Genomic DNA, 18,214 nt, shown 5'->3' on the forward strand with positions numbered 1-18,214 from the left:
TCCAATTGCCTCTTGGGGGATCAGGAAGGATTTTTTCCCCCTGCTAGATCAAATTTGGATCATGCTCTGCTAGGGTTTTTTGCCTTCCTCTGGATCAAATGTGGGTATACGATTGTGTATATAGGATTGTATAATTTTTTTCCCCCTCTTTTATTGGTTGAACTGGATGGATTTGTGTCTTTTTTTAACCAGACTAACTATGTAACACAGCCTGCAAAGTGTAAGTGTAACCAGGCCATGATTTACTGCTCAAGACTGATGCCCTGTACACATGATTGGATTTCTGATGGAATCAAATCCGATGGATTTTTTCATCGGATATCCGATGAAGCTGACTTTCATCAGTCTTGCATACACACTATCAGACTAAATTCCGACCGTGCCAAAACGCAGTGACTTAAAACACTACGACAAGCCGAAAAAAATTAGGTTCAATGCTTCCAAGCATTCGTCGACTTGATTCTGAGCATGTGTGGATTTTTCTCCGATGGAGTTCCACACGGACGATCTAAATTTCCTATCGGTTTTTTATCCATAGGAAAAAATTTAAAACATGTTCTATAAAGACAGATGTGGCCCACACACAATCGGTTTGTCCGATGAAAACAGTCTATCGGTCTTTCTTCATCGGACAAACCGATCGTGTGTACACAGCTTTATTGAATCTTTTTTTGCAGTCACATATATGTTGATGATTTCTTCAAGCTCATACTTACATTCCATTCACTTTCTCCTTTCTGTGAGCCAAGTGCCTACCTGCTACAATGACAATATTTTTTTGTTGTAACAAGAGAAGAACTGGAGGAAAAGATAGTGAAACAATTAGAGAAGCAAAAAACAAACACAACTGGCCCTTTCATAGTAGGGGTAATTTCCTGTGGGCTAAAAGTGCATCACACAAAGTACGATTGGTAGGAGTTTTGTGGGGAATGGTACATGTTGTCTTAAAGGGCATATTTGTTGTGGTTTATTGTGATATAACGAATATATCTTATAAACTGGGGTAAATATGAATTGAAAAGTTTTGAGTACTCTATGACTATTGCTCTGTAATATGGACCTTTCCAAAAAATACAAAATTAAACACCATGTCATAATTGCAATGAATCCATATCATTCGTCTTCCTTGTACAAATGAGCATAACACATATCAAAACAGGCTAAACAGACCCCGAGCAGTGAGTCATTTCCCTGAAAAAAAGATAGCAGAATGCGTAAATGAACTTAATATTTTAAATATGTACAATTATTGCATTAAAGCAGAACTAAAAAAATAAAATACTTTAGGTCTTGTATAGATCACCAACCCAACATATAGTATTAGAATTTGTGTTGGTGGGGGGAAAATGCTCCAACACTTTCTGTGGATACTAGGAAGTAATATTTGATTTTTTTTTTTGTGGCAGCTTCGAAGAAAAAAATTGCATGAACCTTTATTTTACCCTAACAATGCAGTAGGAGAACCTTGAACTGTGTTAGCTATCGACCAGTGCAGAAACGTTGTGGTTTAAGTGATAACATTTAATTATAAAGCCTGAGAAAGGGAGCTATGGGGTCCTAAAAGCTTGCATGTTTAAACAACTTTAACTAAAATCTTCCTGCTTTGTCCTAACAATAAAATAATTAGGTTTACTTTACAGCAGGCACAATAGACTGTAAATACTTACCGTCCTACACCACCTGGATTTTCTGTATGTCTCCCATAACCTCAGACTTGGTTACAGCCCAACAGTTAAAGGGTTTGTAAAGGAATTTTTTTTAATCTTAATAGCTTCCTTTACCTTAATGCAGTGCTGTTTTCATGTCCTCATTGTTTGTTTTTGCTCTCAAGTTGCTATAATTCTTCTCTGATCTCCACACTTCCTGGTTGTCTGTTTCCTGATGACCACAGTGCTGGGAGCTTTCTTTCTGTGGTCACTAACTTCAAGGAGGTGTGATTACTGTGTGTCTAGTTTCTAGTTTCGTTTTCCAAACCATCACTGCTCTATGGCTCTGTATGCTCGGTAAGGCAAAGAGGCAGGAAACAACATGCAAAAACGAAACTAGAAACTACAGGTACATTATATGATTGATTTTTATCTATTTTTAATCGTTTTTAAAATGAATCAGTTAACTATTATGTCTCTATACCCTGTAAACAGTCATTTCAGCAAAACACTTTGTTTTATTTACAACCCCTTTAACTGATATAATACAGGCAGCACACTTACTAATTGTAAGGCAGTGGCTTAGTGTTGTCAGACTGCAACAGTAAGTGATGTTACTGACAGAATTTCTGTATAAGAAACTTTTCAACAGACTCACAAGTAGAAATATGAAAAAACTGTATACAGTACAGTAGCCAATTATACTGAAAAAATAATTTTGAAGTTTACATACACTCTAATTATTTATATGATTATTGTAGGTCATGTCTGTCTACAATGCAATACCCTATTTAATCCAGTAGAAGGGACAAGCTAATATTAGCCGTTTACATGGCTAGAGGACCTAGAACAATTTAAGAACAGTTGAAAAACTGGCAGTGTGTGTGGGGATTGTTTTATACAGAGACAACAGTGACTTATGCTGTGCCACTGGGCCATAATACTGTTTTAAGATCACCCATGGCCAGTAACACTACTATTATCATCACTGGACCCCAGTAATATTAGTTCTAGATGGAAACAGTTTAAAGAAAGTATAATTGGTATATTTTAGAAATGTTTCACTCTGACTAAAGCTATATAATTAAAAGTATGTAGAGGTTCGATGCATTATAGTAATTTGTAAAAGAAAAAAAAAGTAGAAAAGGTTACAATTTGTAAGCAAAAAACATGAAATAGACAAAAGATCTTCATTGCCCACATACTTGTTATTTCTAAGACATTTTATATGTTAAAAACTGTATTGCATGCAAAAAAAAATGTTTTTGTTATTCAGGGACAACATACCTAAAGGCATGTACCACTTTCACTAAAAAGATGGAAATACTATTTTTCCTGGCCATACCTCACATCAGCACACAATGAGTTAATGCCTCATCTGGCACCCACAGGACCACCTCTTCCTAGCTAAATAAAAGACAGCCTCTCCCCCACAAAGGTGTTCTTTCTTTTTGGTCTTGCTACAGGCCACCTGTGGATTGCAGTTTGGCAAGTTCTTTGGTTGATGCAAGGATATCCCCCCTGCCATACCGCCCCTCCATGTACAGCCTCTCATGGAGTTGGAAGACACAGAATGTTGGGCGTAAACCCTCTTGAAACTGGGTATTCCTTGTGCTGGGGCGTGGGCAATGTTGCTTAGATAGCACAAATATTCTACAGGTGTGGTATCAGTAAGCTCTGCAATGTCACCATTGGCCTCTCTATTGGGGTTTTTCCTGTCTTCTATAGGCAACGTGCCGCTCTCCTGGCTTTGTCTTCAGTCTGAGAGTGGCATTGGATGATGCCACAGAAGGCAGTGAGATGGGCGGCGCAGGGTAGTGACCGCCAGTCACCAAGCAGCAGCTTAACTCGTCTTAGAGCCGGAAGAGAACTGATTTCTCTCCATCTCTCTGCAGTCCTGCAAGTTTTCTCCTTTGAGGTAATTACTTGTTGCTGTTTTCTCCCCTGCAGTGCTGTGTTCCCAGGGGTTAGACAGTCTGACTGGTTTTTGTTTCAGATTCTGTGTCACCTGTCTGCCTCTGGAAGGCTGCCTGGGCTCACCTGCTGCTGCTGCTGCTTCTGAAGTAAGTAGATGAAAGCAGACGGGTCTTAAAGAGATAAGGTACCAGTTTTTTTCTAGGTGACAGAATGTTTTTTCCCATATTTCTTTGCAGATATGAGCTCACCACACCGGTAAGTGGCACAGAAGACTAGCAAAGGTAGGAGGGGGCAGAGTTGGACATATTTTAAGTGTTCAAGGAATGCTCCAGGAACGCAAAGTATAGTGTTTAGCATTATTTTAGGAGCAGAAGCCATAAATGCAAACACTCCAGAAAACTTAAGACCTGCCAATGGTCATCCGCTGACCAGGACAGTATGCATTCCTCACATTACCACACAGGGTGGCTTTCATGCTCCTCAAGCAGCTCACGTGGCAACGGCTCACATGCTTTTAAATCAGTGCAATAGAAAATGCCTTGCCCAGCCCTGCATGCATATTGGCCATTAATTGGCTTGGATTGCCTCAAATGCCAATGGATGAGGAAACGAAAGCACACATTTCAAAGCCTGGAGGCTGTAGCGGAAAGTATGTGACGAATATCCATGCCGCAGGCAAGAGGCAGGCCCAACACACGCAGATATTTCCAAATGTGAAAAAGGAAGGGCTTCTTTTCCCATAATGATGAAGTTAAAGGCTCATTGATGAAAAATGGGAGACATGTGATAAGACCAATTTACAGTTAAAGGTCTTCAAGCTTTATCAAATGAGGCTGGCTGATGCATGTTTAAGCAACGCACTTCCAGGAGTGGATGGGGCCTGCCAGCATCTGGTGCGCAAGTGTCTATGCCTTTCAATACTTTTAGAAATCCTACGGGTTGAAAAGTGGACTTAAGGCTGGTTCACACCAGATACGGTCCAATGCATTTTTATTCAAGTCAAAAATGCATCAACAGTGTTTACCATGGATTCCAATGGCTTATGCCACACTAGTATAGTGTGTTCTAGTACAGTTAACTAAAGGAGAACATGTTGCATTTTTTTCCGTATAGAACACATCTGTAACATGGCAAAACCCATTGAAAAATCACTTAAACTAATGTGCATGCAGAAAGACCTCTTCAACTCAGAAATTGTGGTGAACTTTCCCGCAGACTTAAAGGAAAATCTATACGGTGGCTGGTTGTTTTTTTCTTACCTGTTAACTAACAACAGCATTAGCTGTGATGTTGAAGCATTAAGAAATGGCCTTTAATTCAATTGGAACCTGCAGAAGTTGGCATGGTTCTGGAGGACTTAAACCTGGCTGCTGATTTTTGGCAGAGGCTTCAATAGACCTAGTTCTAGGGCTGGCACATTTGGTCACAGCCATGAGAGCTTTGTGTTTGTACAACTGGAGGGTAGATGAAGCTTCCACACAAGCCCTTTGTAACATTCTCCATAATGAGAGGTTGTTGTTTGGCAAAACGTTGGATATAGCGAGTGACAGAAGAAATGTCTAGAGTGTGGCCATAGTCTAACAAAAGGAGGCGGCTGCCATTTTTTGCTCAAGTCGTCGATCTTCAGAAGGATTCAGGAGGTCATATCTTATAAGCCAGGCTGGATTTTACCAGATCACAGTGAAGGGGGCTCAAACTTCTTGTTTACATGGAATCAAAGCCAGAGCAGGTTGCTATGTGGAAAGTCTTTGAAGGTGGACCCAACCAGTAACTTCTAGTAGGAGCCAGGATAACCTCCTTTTTGCAGAGTTTGGGTGACAAACATTAAAGACAGCTGGGAGTACTATCACAAAATCCTTTAATTCATGACCAACAGATCTCAAGAAGAAAGAATGAGTGCAAGATTACGTATAAGAATTATATTGCAACAAGTCCATAGTGCTGCTTCCACTAAAAGAACAAATTTGGGTGCTTCTCCCCATTTTTTCTAGTACCCAAGGCATCAGGAGTTTTCCCTACTGTCTGGGTTTGAAGAAATTTAATGGGTACATACACAACAAAAGGTTCAAGATGGAGTCCGTGCAAACAGTTATGGCGATGGAGTAAATTTACCTGGCTGACGTATACTTCCAAATACCAATCGGTGTGTAACACCAGAGACATCAGAGTTTCGCTGACACTTCCAGTTCAGGTGTTTGCCATTTTTAGAATTGACACAGTACCAAGAAACTTTTTGAACATTTTTTTGGCAGCAGTGACAGTATTTTGTATTTGGGGATAAGACTCTACAACTACTTGGACAAAGTTTTGACTACACTACAGGTGTAAGTCAGGAGCTGGCAAAGCATCGCAACCTTGTCCTAGAAATCCTAGAAATCCTTTTCCAAGTTCAGTCGACTAGTGAACAAACAGGAAAAACAGTAAACTCCTTCGTAATCTGTGAAGGATCTTGAAGTAGTTTTTCATGCCCAAATATGTCAAGTGGTTTTCCAAAACGGCAAAATGAAAATCTGCATATGAACAGTCATGGAGACAGCATTTATGTCAGCGATGGATTGCATTATCCCCATTTGGACATTTTACCGTGGCCATTCCAGTGCTGCCATGGACCAAATGTCACATGGGGGCCTTTCAATTTGCCTTCCTCAGTCAATAGGATAGACTGCCTATAGATCAAAAAGTCTTTGTGCCTGCACAAATTAGCAGGAACTGGAGTTTTGGACACCAGTGTGCCTCTTTTGTGGTGTGCCTCTTAGCCTAGGAGATGGAATAAGTCTGACGTTGGATGCATGTCTGCCTCCAGTCTGAAGAGACAAGTGCAAGGCAATTGGAGCCTAGTGGAATACAGATGTTCTGACTGACTTAAATGGAAGGCAGTTTTTTTGTTCTAGCATTGTAAGCGTTTCGGGATCTTTCTCCATGGGGCCCGTGTGAAGTTGATGACTAAAAACAAGACAGCAGCAGCTTAAATTGCCTACCAAGAAGACACCAAGTGTCTGTCTTTTTCCTCTTACTTTTCGTGACATAAACTTTCTCGCTGGACAGAGAGCCACTTACAGGCAGTTAAAAGCAGTCTACTTACTGGAAAAGCATGATCCACTAATGGATCAGTAAGGTAAATTATTTTCTAACAAGAAGTATTTCAACTAGTATTGGCTCTAGGGTGCATTTCAGTGGTAGTTCTCATAGAGAGTCTACTGAACACGCAGCTTCCAGTATTTGTAACAATGAACAAAGGTGAAGTGAATTCACAGTGCCATAGGTTTTTCCGTTGTTATTTGCCTTCCTCCAGCGTCCTTGCTTATGAACACGTTTATGCTATACAGGTGCTTTCCACCTGCCGAAGAGGCCTTGTTTTTCATTGCTCCCCCAGATGTCATTCAGCACCACTAATCCTGTTTCCAGTCAAACATCCAGTAAGATTCTTAATAGCCTGGCTATTGAATCGGCCAGACTAGAGGTGCAGGGATTCTCATCCAAGGTGGTTCAGACCTTGGCAAAGACCACAAGACCATGAACGCTACATATGTGGATATGAAGGAAGTTTTCTCTTCTGTGTCCCCAGCTCTAGACATTTTTACAATCGGCGCTTGAGGTTGGTCTGGCATACAATGTCATTGAACAAATGCTTCATGCAGGCTGTAATCCATATATGACCACCAAGGAAATTCTTGCTCCCTTCACAGGATTTAGGCTTGGTTCTGAAAGCACTAGTACAGGCATTCTTTGCTCCAGTAGTTTAATTTCCATTGCGGCTCCTAGTGGTAAAACTAGTTCCTCTGTCAGCAGTTGCTTCAGACTTAAGAATAATGTTGGAGGCTTCAGCACTTTCCTGCAAAGATCCCTTTTGTGTCTTTTTGCCAGAAATAGTGAGACTGTGAGACTACTACCATCTCCAAGTGGTATCCAGTTTCCAAGAAAACCTGGGGGGCAGTCCCTCCAAGAATTCACATGGAGTCACTGAGTACACAGCAGGAGAACTTCAGGTCCTCACACAAGTTGCTAACTGTGTACATGCAAAGATGAAAGACGTGAGGAAAGTGGACAATCCTTTTCATTTCGCCATCAGGTTTTTGAGTCATCTTCTATTGGTTCACCAGGATGATTAGATGGCATTAAGGAAGTTGGCCTTTCTGCTCAGGAACAGGGGCAAGTTCCTTAGAGCTAAGGGGTGGCAGTCTTTGGGCCAGTTATGCCAGGATGTCACTGAGGGGTATATAAGAGATGGCTAGCCCTTCATTCAACTTTACAAGCCAGGCATGCAGTTGGCAAGTTCTGCAAAGTTTTGGACGAGACCTATAAATTCTTTTTTCTTTGGCGGCTGATCTTTGATTGTCAATGTTTCTTCTCATGTGTGCTGACATAAAGTATGGCCAGGAATATGAAAAATTGTTATCAAATACATAATTTTCCTTTCCTGGCCTGTCCTCACGTCAGCACAGGGCTCACTCCCTAATGGCCTGTCGCAGGCTAGGTTATCGAACACCTTAGTGGGGGAGGGGCTGTCTTTTATTTAGCTAGGAAGAGGTGGTACTGTGGGTGCCAGGTGAGGCATTAACCCATTGTATGCTGACGTGAGGACAGGCCAGGAAAGGAAAATGACGGTAAGTATTTGATAACAATTTTCTGTAATCCTGCAAATTATATTCAGTGTTTGGGTTTCAAAAAACACACATCAGCATGTTGCTGATTAAAACTCAGTGGGGTTGATGTACTAAAGGCAAATATGGTGAAGCTCTGCTCATGTCCATCGTGCAATCATGTGCAAGCAAAAATGCTGCTTTTTTTCCCCTTGCATCTGATTGGGTATTCTTTATAAAGTGAAGCTTCACCTCATTCAGTAAGCTCCTGGGAAATGAGCACAACTGCACTTGCAAAATGCATAGTCAATTTGCCTTTAGTACTTGCTGCTGTAAAAGGTGTTTTCAATGAAAGTCAAAAACATTATATGTGCTGAAATGAAAATTAAACCAAACCAAAACAGCAAGCATTATGTTAAATGATGAATCTCATAATAATTGTTTACACTTGTGGGTTTCTGGTATGCCCTGCTGAGCAGTGTGATGAATACCTTTATGTATGGTAATATTATAAATCACTTTAAATCCATTGCACTGTATGACTCCCCCCCAAAAAAAGCTGAATTTATTTTCTATCATCATATTGATTATGTATTTATGTTTAAAAATCTTGGTGTGTCTGCAACTTGACATGTTAAATATTTTTTCTGAAGAGCAGAACTTAAGCACACAGTCAGTATCTCATGTTCGCTTAGAAAGTATTTAATTCTTCAAGCAATCCTGTCAATTTAATAAAATTAAATAGGACCATGACTTATATTTTTTCTAGTATGTCACAAAATGATTTCTGGTCAGTTTTAAACCCATTATCATTAGTCAGTATTAGTATGATGCCAGTATGGGATGTGAAGAGAATTGAGATGTTGCCTTCTTGTGGTGGTTTCCTGAAAGGAGAGGACATGAACATGAATATGCATTCATATCTTCCTGACCTGATAAATGTCTGAAAATTTATCTTTCATAAAATGTCAGATTGTAAAAAAAATGTAACCCAGGGACAGAATAAAAGAAAAATTAACATCATGTTGTCTCTAACATATATGACTGCTAGGTTTGAGTCAAAGCTCTGTCTGCTAATCGAGAGACTCAGGCTTTGATATAATGAAGAGTTAATAATCTGCAGTATCATTGCAGAGTAAGATTTAAGTAAAACATTTCATTTAGAAATTCAGAAAAAATTCAAGTTGAATATAACAAAAAAAAAGGCAGCAAAGTGGTTACTTCCTGAACTTTAAAATGTAATTTAACTGGTAAAACAGAAATATAAAATAATGTACTGTACACATTGTGTTTCATGGCCAGTAAGAACACAATTGTTGGTTAGATTATGAGACTATACAAAACTTTAAAGCATAATTTTGGACCCCAATAAAAAATTTACTGAGCAGTTACAAAAATGTCATACCTATAATATAGCTGCCAACGAATACTTAACATAATTGTGTTAGCTTTAACAGTATCTACTGCAATGGTCACACCATTTCATCTAAACTCTACATCCTTTTCATTCTTGCATGCATACATCTTGAAACTGAATTCACACATGCTTAAATCAGAAGTTTATTGTAGACCACTTTAGCGCAAACCAGAGCCAACTTTTTACGTCCCATAATTTACTTTTGTTGAAAAGTGAATCAAGGTCATGGCACTGCCATTCATTTCAGTTTTAGGAAACTTAAAAAAAGGAGAAACAAGGGCATAACCTATATGAAGAGGAAACAATGGCATACCCTATATCGGGGGTCCTCAAACTACAGCCCTCCAGTTGTTCAGGAACTACAATTCACATCATGCCTAGTCATGTCTGTAAATTGTCAGAGTTTTACAATGCCTCATGGGATGTGTAGTTCCGCAACAACTGGGGGGCTGTAGTTTGAAGATCCCCGCCCTATACCCCTAAACCATTTTTTTTCATTCATCTCATTCACTTGGCATTACTGCTCATTGTTCAAGTTAGCTTGGAAAAAATATTTAAAAAAAGTATAGTATTATGACACATAATACCTTTTTAATGTATTTTTTCATTCATTTTTTAGAGTTGACATTGTTGGCATTGCTCAACAGACAACAATGATCCATTCACTTTTTACCCAGTCTTATCTGCTTAGATTCATTGGGGGAACGTATAGCCCAGGGATATGCAATTAGCGGACCTCCAGCTATTGCAGAACTACGATTCCCATGAGGCATAGCAAGACTCTGACAGCCACAAGCATGACACCCAGAGTCGGAGGCATGATGGGATTTGTAGTTTTGCAACAGCTGGAGGTCCGCTAATTGCATATCCCTGGTAGCCTAATGCTTGGTGACTGAATGGTATAAACCTTTTCTCCTATATTAACTGAAATAGTAATAATAATCATAAAGCAATGCCTTTATTTAGGGTAAATAGATACACAGTAAATGTGCTGTGAAATGAACTGAAGACAGGATTGCAAGTAATAAAAGGGTTTCATACCCTCACTGATGCCTATGCCTATTCAGTCATGCTTTTTTATATGATTTGTAATTGAGAAAGAGCACAGATCAAACAAGATTTCTAAACATAACTCTAGAATTCAGTAAGCAGTGTAAACTCTTTATACCCTTTCCAGTAGATCAGTTTAAGCTCCACTTTAATAAAGTAAAGTGACTACTAAATTTTGCTATAGTAGTGATCACACTTCCCATCTAAAGGGAAGATTATAAGATCAGAAGGATGAGCATACTAACACCAAGAGTTTTTAAACATGAGGAGATTCATAATTTATTGCAGTGCTTGCTGTGTCATTTCCTTTTCAGCAGATAGTAATGTTTTGCTTTACTTATTTTTCAGGTTTGTTTCTACGATTTACATGTGTGTGTACTTGATGTGTTGGAAGATCGGGCAGCTGTGATCTAATAATCTGGTAATAGGGCTTTCCCATCCTTTACTGAATTGCAAAGATTCAATCCACTGTTGATTTCTTTGATTATTTGTAATTCAAACACTGGTGCTTACTTTCCTGTTAAACAACAGACTCTGCCTATTATAGTGATCTGTTTTTTTGTTGTTGTTTCTTTTTAAATATCCCTGTTCTTTAAAGGGGTTGTAAAGGTTTGTTTTTTATTTTCTAAATGGGTTCCTTTAAGCTAGTGGTTCACTTACTTTTTCCTTTGATTTCCCTTCCAATAGGTAGATTCAGTAAGAGTTAGGCCGGCTTATCAGTAGATAAGCCGACCTAACAGAATCTACGCCGACTTATGTTTAAGCGTATGCTCAAACAGAGATATGCTTAAACATATCTAAGATACGACGGCTTGCGCCGTCCTATCTTAGGTTGCAATTTTTCAGATGGCCGCTAGGTGGCACTTCCATTGTGGTCGGCGTAGAATATGTAAATGAGTTGATACGCCGATTCACGAACGTACGGCCGCCGCAGTCGATTTACGCCGTTTCCGTAAGGCATTAGCAGGCCTAAAATTATTCCACCTATTAGGTGGAATAACAATGTTAAAGTATGGCCGCCGTTCCCGCCACGAGATTCAAATTTTTTACGTCATTTGCGTAAGTCGTCCGCGAATCAGGATTTACGTCGTTTACGTCCACGTCGAAATCAATAGGCCCGTACGGCGTACTTAGCCGCAAAGCGCACTGGGAAATGTAGGCGCCCGGCGCATGCGCAGTAATAAAAGCAAAGAAAAAAACCGTGAGGTCAAGCCTCATTACCATCAAACACGCCCCCCTCCAACACATTTGAATTCGGCGCCCTTACGCCCGCCCGCTTTAGGCTACGCCGCCGTATATTAGCAGGCAAGTACATTGAGAATAATGTACTTGCCTAGCTAACTTACGGCGGCGTAGCCTAAACAGGCTAAGCTACGCCGCCGCAAGTTTAGGCAGATGTACTTGAATCTACCTATAAATGTTTTTTTTTTCTTTGTTTTCTTTGTCTGAATTTCTCACCTCCTGTTCCTCCTCAGTAAGGTGTTCAGTAAGCTGTTCTAAATGACTTTCCACTGCTCGGATGATGGTGGAAAGCTTACTGAGGAGAAACAGGTAGTGAGCATTTCAAACAAAGAAAAAAAAAACATTTAGAAGGGAAATGGAAGGAAAAGGTAAGTTAACCAACAATGCACGAGCTTAGAGGAACCCATTTAGAAAATAAAAGACACACCTTTACAACCCCTTTAAGGCTGGGTTCACATATGCTGTGGCCGCAGTTCGCAGCATGGGGTCTGGTGTGTCCCTGTTCATCGATTCGGGTGCGAATCAGATCCAAATTCATGCCTTTATTTGCACCTCAATCGGAACCAAAGACGCACAGGACCCTTTTTATATGTGGCCTGTGGCCACCCGGGCTGTGTGAACAGGCTCCATTGAGAGCCGGGCACACTCCCCTGTCATGCAAATTGGATGCAGGGAAAGTCGCATCCAATTCGCATATATATGTGAACCCGGCCTTAATATCAACATTTTAGCTTGGTTGAATTAGGATAGATTCTAAAAGAGAACCCCATGGCCCTAAATTAGCTACTTTTGATTTGGAGAAGTTATTCTGTAGTATTTGCTTTTTTTTCATTCAAAAGTTTTGTTTATTGAAGACAATAGAAAACAAGAGAAATACAAAGGATGACTCAACACAGACGCAGCTGTGTGCATATCACGTCTGATACAAGTACCAATAAGCAACTCCACAGTGTGAGGCAGAAAATGAGAAACAGGTGATAATACAAGAGAATACCTGGAGTCATTAACATTGCATAGGTAGTAGTTATACTAAAGGAATTAATCATTCATACTCATGTCAAAAACGTATCAGAACGTAGGGGTTACACTTAAGTTTAGAGAGCCAAAAGTAATGAGAGATATCAAAGGTGATATCGTAGGCGAGATGAAGTGTGAAAGAGCAAGAGAGGAAAGGGAGGGGAAGGATAATGGGGAAGGGTAGGGGAGGGGTTGGTGGGGTGCGGCGGTGACACTACCTGTAACTGTGTCATCGACTCAATCATCAGTGTGGGGGCAAATATCACCACTGCGGGCCCACCAAGGCTCGATAAAATCTCCAATGTGGATTCATTGCATTATAGATTCAAATTCTTTCGAAAACCTAAAAGCTGACCACGGCCGCCAGGTGTCCAGAAACTTCTCGGCCGTCCCCCTATCTTGAGCCAACGTATCCTCCATCTCGCGAACCTCCGCCACTTTGCGAAGCCACTCCCTGACCGTAGGCACCCTGGTGGATAGCCAGTAAAGGGGGATGAGAGATTTAGCCGCGTTTAACAAGTGTTTAGTCAGTGAAGTCTTGTAGCGGGCAAGCGAGAAGGAGGACAGGTGTAGCAGGCAGCACGCGGCCGACAGTTCCATGGACGTCTCAGTAATCTGTTTGATAACATCGCACACCTCCTGCCAAAAGGCAGAAATCATGGGGCATGACCACCAAATGTGGAGCAGTGATCCCACTGCATCTTTACATCTCCAACATATATCTGGTTTTGAAGGGTCCCACTTATGAAGCCCCACCGGAGTATTGTACCATCTGGTAAGCAACTTGTAACTTGTCTCCTGCAGTTTTGTGCTGATAGAGCACTTGTGTGCCAATGTGCACACTGTTTGCCACTGTTTGTCTGTAATATCTAGGTTTAGATCTTCCGACCATTCTTGCTTTTGTTTGTCTAAATTTTCTTTATTTGTGCTTTTCAGCCACGCATAGGCCACCGACGTGGCTTTAGCCACTGGTTCCTGTTTATGACATGTTGATTCTAGAGCAGTCTGTGGTCTAGACAGATTAGCCGAACTCCCAAATCCATTTAAGTAGCTTCGTAGTTGGAAATATGCCCATTGTTTCATGTTAGGGAGGTCATTGTCTAACTTGAGTGAGGGCCAAGTTTTGAGTGTATTCCCTACAAAACAGTCTCCAGCCAGTAGAGGACCATTGGTGCGAGGCAATTTAAAAGTCGGGGTGTCGACCCCTGGTGTGAATTCAGGGTTGTCAGATAAAGGGGTAAGTGGGCTAGGAAAGGTAGAGAGTTTTCCCTTTCTGGCGAGTGAGTGAAAAATCCCCAAAGTGGTTCCTGTGAGTGGGTTTTTACGAAGGTGAGGTGGGCACTTGGGCCACGACAACCACGGTGAGTACAACAGGGTCATGGGACTAAGTTCATTCTCTAGTGCTATCCAGTCTTTTGAGTGGCCGTGGCAGTGCCAGTCTATGATCCTTGCTAAGTGGGACGCTTGGTAGTACTGTTTGAAATCAGGGAAGCCAATCCCTCCCAGATCTTTAGATTGTGTCAAACTAAGTAGCTTGATTCTGGGTTTCTTCCCGGACCACAGGAATCGCAGCAGTGCTGAGTTCAGGGTAGCGAAAAAACGACGCGGGATCGCGATCGGAAGCGTGCGTGTCAAATACAAGAATCTGGGCAGTATAACCATTTTGACTATGGCCGCGCGACCGAACCAGGAAAAATGTTTCAGGTCCCATCCACTGAGAGCCTTCTCACATTCCTTAAGTAGCGGCGAAAAATTCCGCTCGAACGTGTCTTTGAGATGCTGGGTTAGCCAGACCCCCAAGTATCTGAGAGCGTTTCCTTCCCAACGGAACTGCGAGTTTGCCTTAGTCTGGGATAATAATCTGTCTGGTAGCGAAACGTTGAGAGCTTCCGATTTCGTGTAGTTTATTTTTAGGTTTGACATGTAGCCATACTGGGCGAATTCTTTCATTAAATTAGGGAGCGAGATGTGGGGGGATGACAAGAAAAAGAGGAGGTCATCGGCGTATGCCGCAACCTTGAACTCACTGTCCCCTACACGAAACCCAATCACATCTGGATTTAATTTGACTAGTCTGATAAAGGGTTCGAGCGTAAGGATGAAAAGCAGGGGTGACAACGGGCATCCCTGCCTTGTCCCGTTGGCAATCTCCACTTTTTCGGAGAGACTACCATTGATTTTTAGACGCGCCGAAGGTTGTTGATATAGCGCCGCCACCCATGCCATCATACAGGGGCCAAATCCTACCCTGCTGCATACCGCCGTCATGAAGTCCCACGCCACCCGATCGAAGGCCTTCTCCGCATCGGTAGAAAGGAGAAGGCCCTCGATCTTCCGCACCCTCGCCGCATGAATCAGCAGCAGGGTTTTAGTAACATTGTCTTTAGCTTCACGGTTCGGCATGAACCCTGCCTGTTCAAGACCGATCAACCCGGGGAGCAGTGGGCCAAGTCTAGTGGCAAGTATTTTGGCGAATAGCTTCACGTCCAGGTTGAGAAGTGAAATGGGACGATAACTCGAGCATGACGTGGGGTCCTTACCCGGTTTTGGGATGACAGCCACATGGGCCGAGAGAAAATCTGGGGTTACCTTTCTGGGTGTAGACAGTGAGTTCAAGGCATTTTTAAGGGGGACCACAAGGCTTTCGGTAAAAGTCTTGTAGTAAATAGCTGAATATCCGTCCGGTCCCGGACTTTTATTGTTTTTCAGCTGTCCTATCGCTACTCCTATCTCTTCCGCTGTGATAGGTTTTTCTAGGCTTGCAACGTCATTGTCCGTGAGTGATGGGATGCCACTCCTGGCCAGGTATTCCCTTATGAGCTGAGGTCTATCGCCTATCATGTGAGGTTGTCTATGCTGGGGTGGGAGGTTATAGAGCCTCATGTAGAAGTTGTGGAAATGGCGCGCGATTTTTTCAGTCGTCACGTCCAATCCCCCATCCTCTCTTTGTATGGCAGCAATATTGTTGGCGGAGGAGCACTCACGTAGCGCTCTTGCCAGGAATTTACCAGACTTGTCACCCGCTTCGTAATAGAGTCGTTTTTTGAAGAACAACATACGTTTGGCTGAAAAGTCTAGGATCTGTTGTAATTCGCCTCTCAATTCAAGCAGCTGTTTGGCTGAATCAATGGAGAGTGACTGTTTGTGGAGAGCCTCCAGGTTGTTAATTTGAGTGGACAATTTATGCAGTAAGGCCTCTCTTTCCCTTTTACGTTTTGCCCCAATACTAATCAAGATTCCTCTAACCGTGCATTTGTGCGCTTCCCATACTGTAAGTGGATCTGATCCCGGGGTGGCATTAAGTACGAAAAATTCTTTCAGGGATTTGGTCAAAGAGGCAAGTGTAGTCTGGTCAGTCAGCAAGGATGCGTTAAGCCTCCATGTGGGTGAGCGTCCAGTGGGGTGTGTCGCATCCAGAGAGAGCGACACCGGGGCATGGTCAGAAAATGTTTGAATGCCTATGTGCGCACCCGTCAGTCTCGTGAGGTCACGTTGAGTGATGAAGAGATAGTCTAATCTGGCGTATCTCGCATGAGGGACCGAGAAATGGGTAAAATCACGTCCTCCCGGATGCGAGAAACGCCAGGTGTCAACCAGATTTAGAGACTGTAGCATCACCTTGAGTCGTTTTAGGAGTCGATAGGTGATGCATGATTTCCCATTAGAGGTGTCCTCTAGGGGATTCAAGGGCACGTTAAAGTCCCCTCCTAGGATGATACAGCCATTGGCAAACCCGGCGAGTTCCCTGACAAGTTTCTGGCAGAAGGTGCCATGCGCTTTGTTCGGGAAATAGACGTTTGCAAGGGTCATTGGTGAGCCTCTATATGTGCCCTTAACAAAGATGAACCTACCCCCTGGGTCGCTCAACTGGTTTGTGGGTTGAAAGGGTGCATTCTTGCTAATCAGTATCGTCACGCCTTTTGATTTTGACTCACTGTTGGTAGAGTGGAACACATTTGGGAAGTGGGCATCGAAGAGTCTGGGAATTTGGTTGGTTCTAAAATGGGTCTCCTGAAGGAACACAAAGTGTGGCCTACCTTTTTTTAGCTCCTTTAGTAAGGTTGAGCACGTTCCGGTATATTCAGCCCCCTGACGTTATGCGATATCACCAGTGGACTGGTCCCCAATGAGGAGTAGGCCATATCGCACTTCTCCGGTAGCGTGATCTGTCAGCAAGGCAACCTGGTAGGATAGAACTGCAGGAGACAAGTCAGCAACAACACCCCAGGGATTATCAGTTTCGCTATGCAACAGGTAGATTAATATACTTTAGGGTTGTGGGTGGGATGGGGAGAGTGGGATGGGAGGGAGGGTGTAAGATAGGACAGGGAGTAGTGCAGAGGTAAGAGAGAAAGGTAGTAAGAAATGAAATAGCAATAGAGTCAGAAGAAGAAGGTCAACTGACAGAGGCTCTCCCCTACGGACCCGAAATCGGTTCCGCTGGGGTGAGTCCGTTTGCAGTGAATGTTGTGTCCCGCAACTCCAAAAGGACGGCAGGACACTTTGTGGGGTATTAGGGAGGCAACGACAACGGTATGTCAGTACCTCAGGCAAGTGGCTGTCTGAACGTACAGGCTCAACAAAGTAAAAAAATAAGAAAAGTAGAACCAGAGTGTAAAATTTCAGACAGACAATGCCAGGCAACGGGCGGCACACACAGCCCTGTAACATATGATCGATCAAGATCAAACTTGCAGGTTATTCAACAAATACCCAACTTAAGTGTGGACAGATCTGCCAGAACGTTAACAAAGAGTTCTTGAGAGAAACCTCATCATAACCCCTAGAGCAGCACAATCGACATTAGAACTTGAAAACAGTCTCTTTCCCACCCACTAGCACATCAATAGTAGCTTGCCTTAAGTTAAAGAAGGAGAAAAAAACAAAAAAAACAAAGTTAAACCTTAAACGAACCCAGGCCTTAAACAGTTTTGATGATTCCATGGATCAGCTAACAAAAAGGATATAGGACATCCAGGATCCCCGATCTCCCAACCCCGCCTGTAGAGCATCGTGTTGTACACACGGGATCCCTCTCATGTAGTCCAGTGTCGCATAGAACCCAACATGGAGGTGTGATTTCGTACCTATAAGAGAGCCACGTCCAGGGCAGGGTACTAGGCCGAGCAGCCGCATGAGCGGTAATGGTGACCTTGTCAGTTCTCAGGCAATCAGCAGGCCGCTCAAAATTGCTGTAAAGATTCAGGCACTCAGGGTTGTAGTCAGGGGGGGGATGTTCGCTCAGGCAGCAGTAGATTAATGGCTGGGAGTGATCGCTGTGATCGGTAGTGAGCAGTGGGGTGTGGTACAGAGGCACATCGATTGCGTGGAGTAGTCCTCTGGGG

At 42.4% G+C, this 18,214-nt stretch overlaps 1 protein-coding gene across 2 annotated transcripts in view; it reads left to right on the forward strand.

Annotated features, from left to right (window-relative positions):
- The window catches only part of FMN2 (formin 2), a 152,041-nt gene that overhangs the window by 92,736 nt on the left and 41,091 nt on the right, over positions 1 to 18,214 (forward strand). The window contains exon 12 of one of the 2 annotated variants that reach the window (XR_005748711.1): positions 10,959 to 11,031. The exons of the other annotated variant lie outside the window; for it this stretch is intronic. The gene's annotated coding sequence lies outside the window, so the exon portion shown is untranslated. The remainder of the gene's footprint in view (positions 1 to 10,958; positions 11,032 to 18,214) is intronic. 2 annotated transcript variants of the gene reach the window in all.

Source organism: Rana temporaria, chromosome 4 (genome assembly GCF_905171775.1).
Source record: "Rana temporaria chromosome 4, aRanTem1.1, whole genome shotgun sequence".
Lineage (NCBI taxonomy): Eukaryota > Metazoa > Chordata > Amphibia > Anura > Ranidae > Rana > Rana temporaria.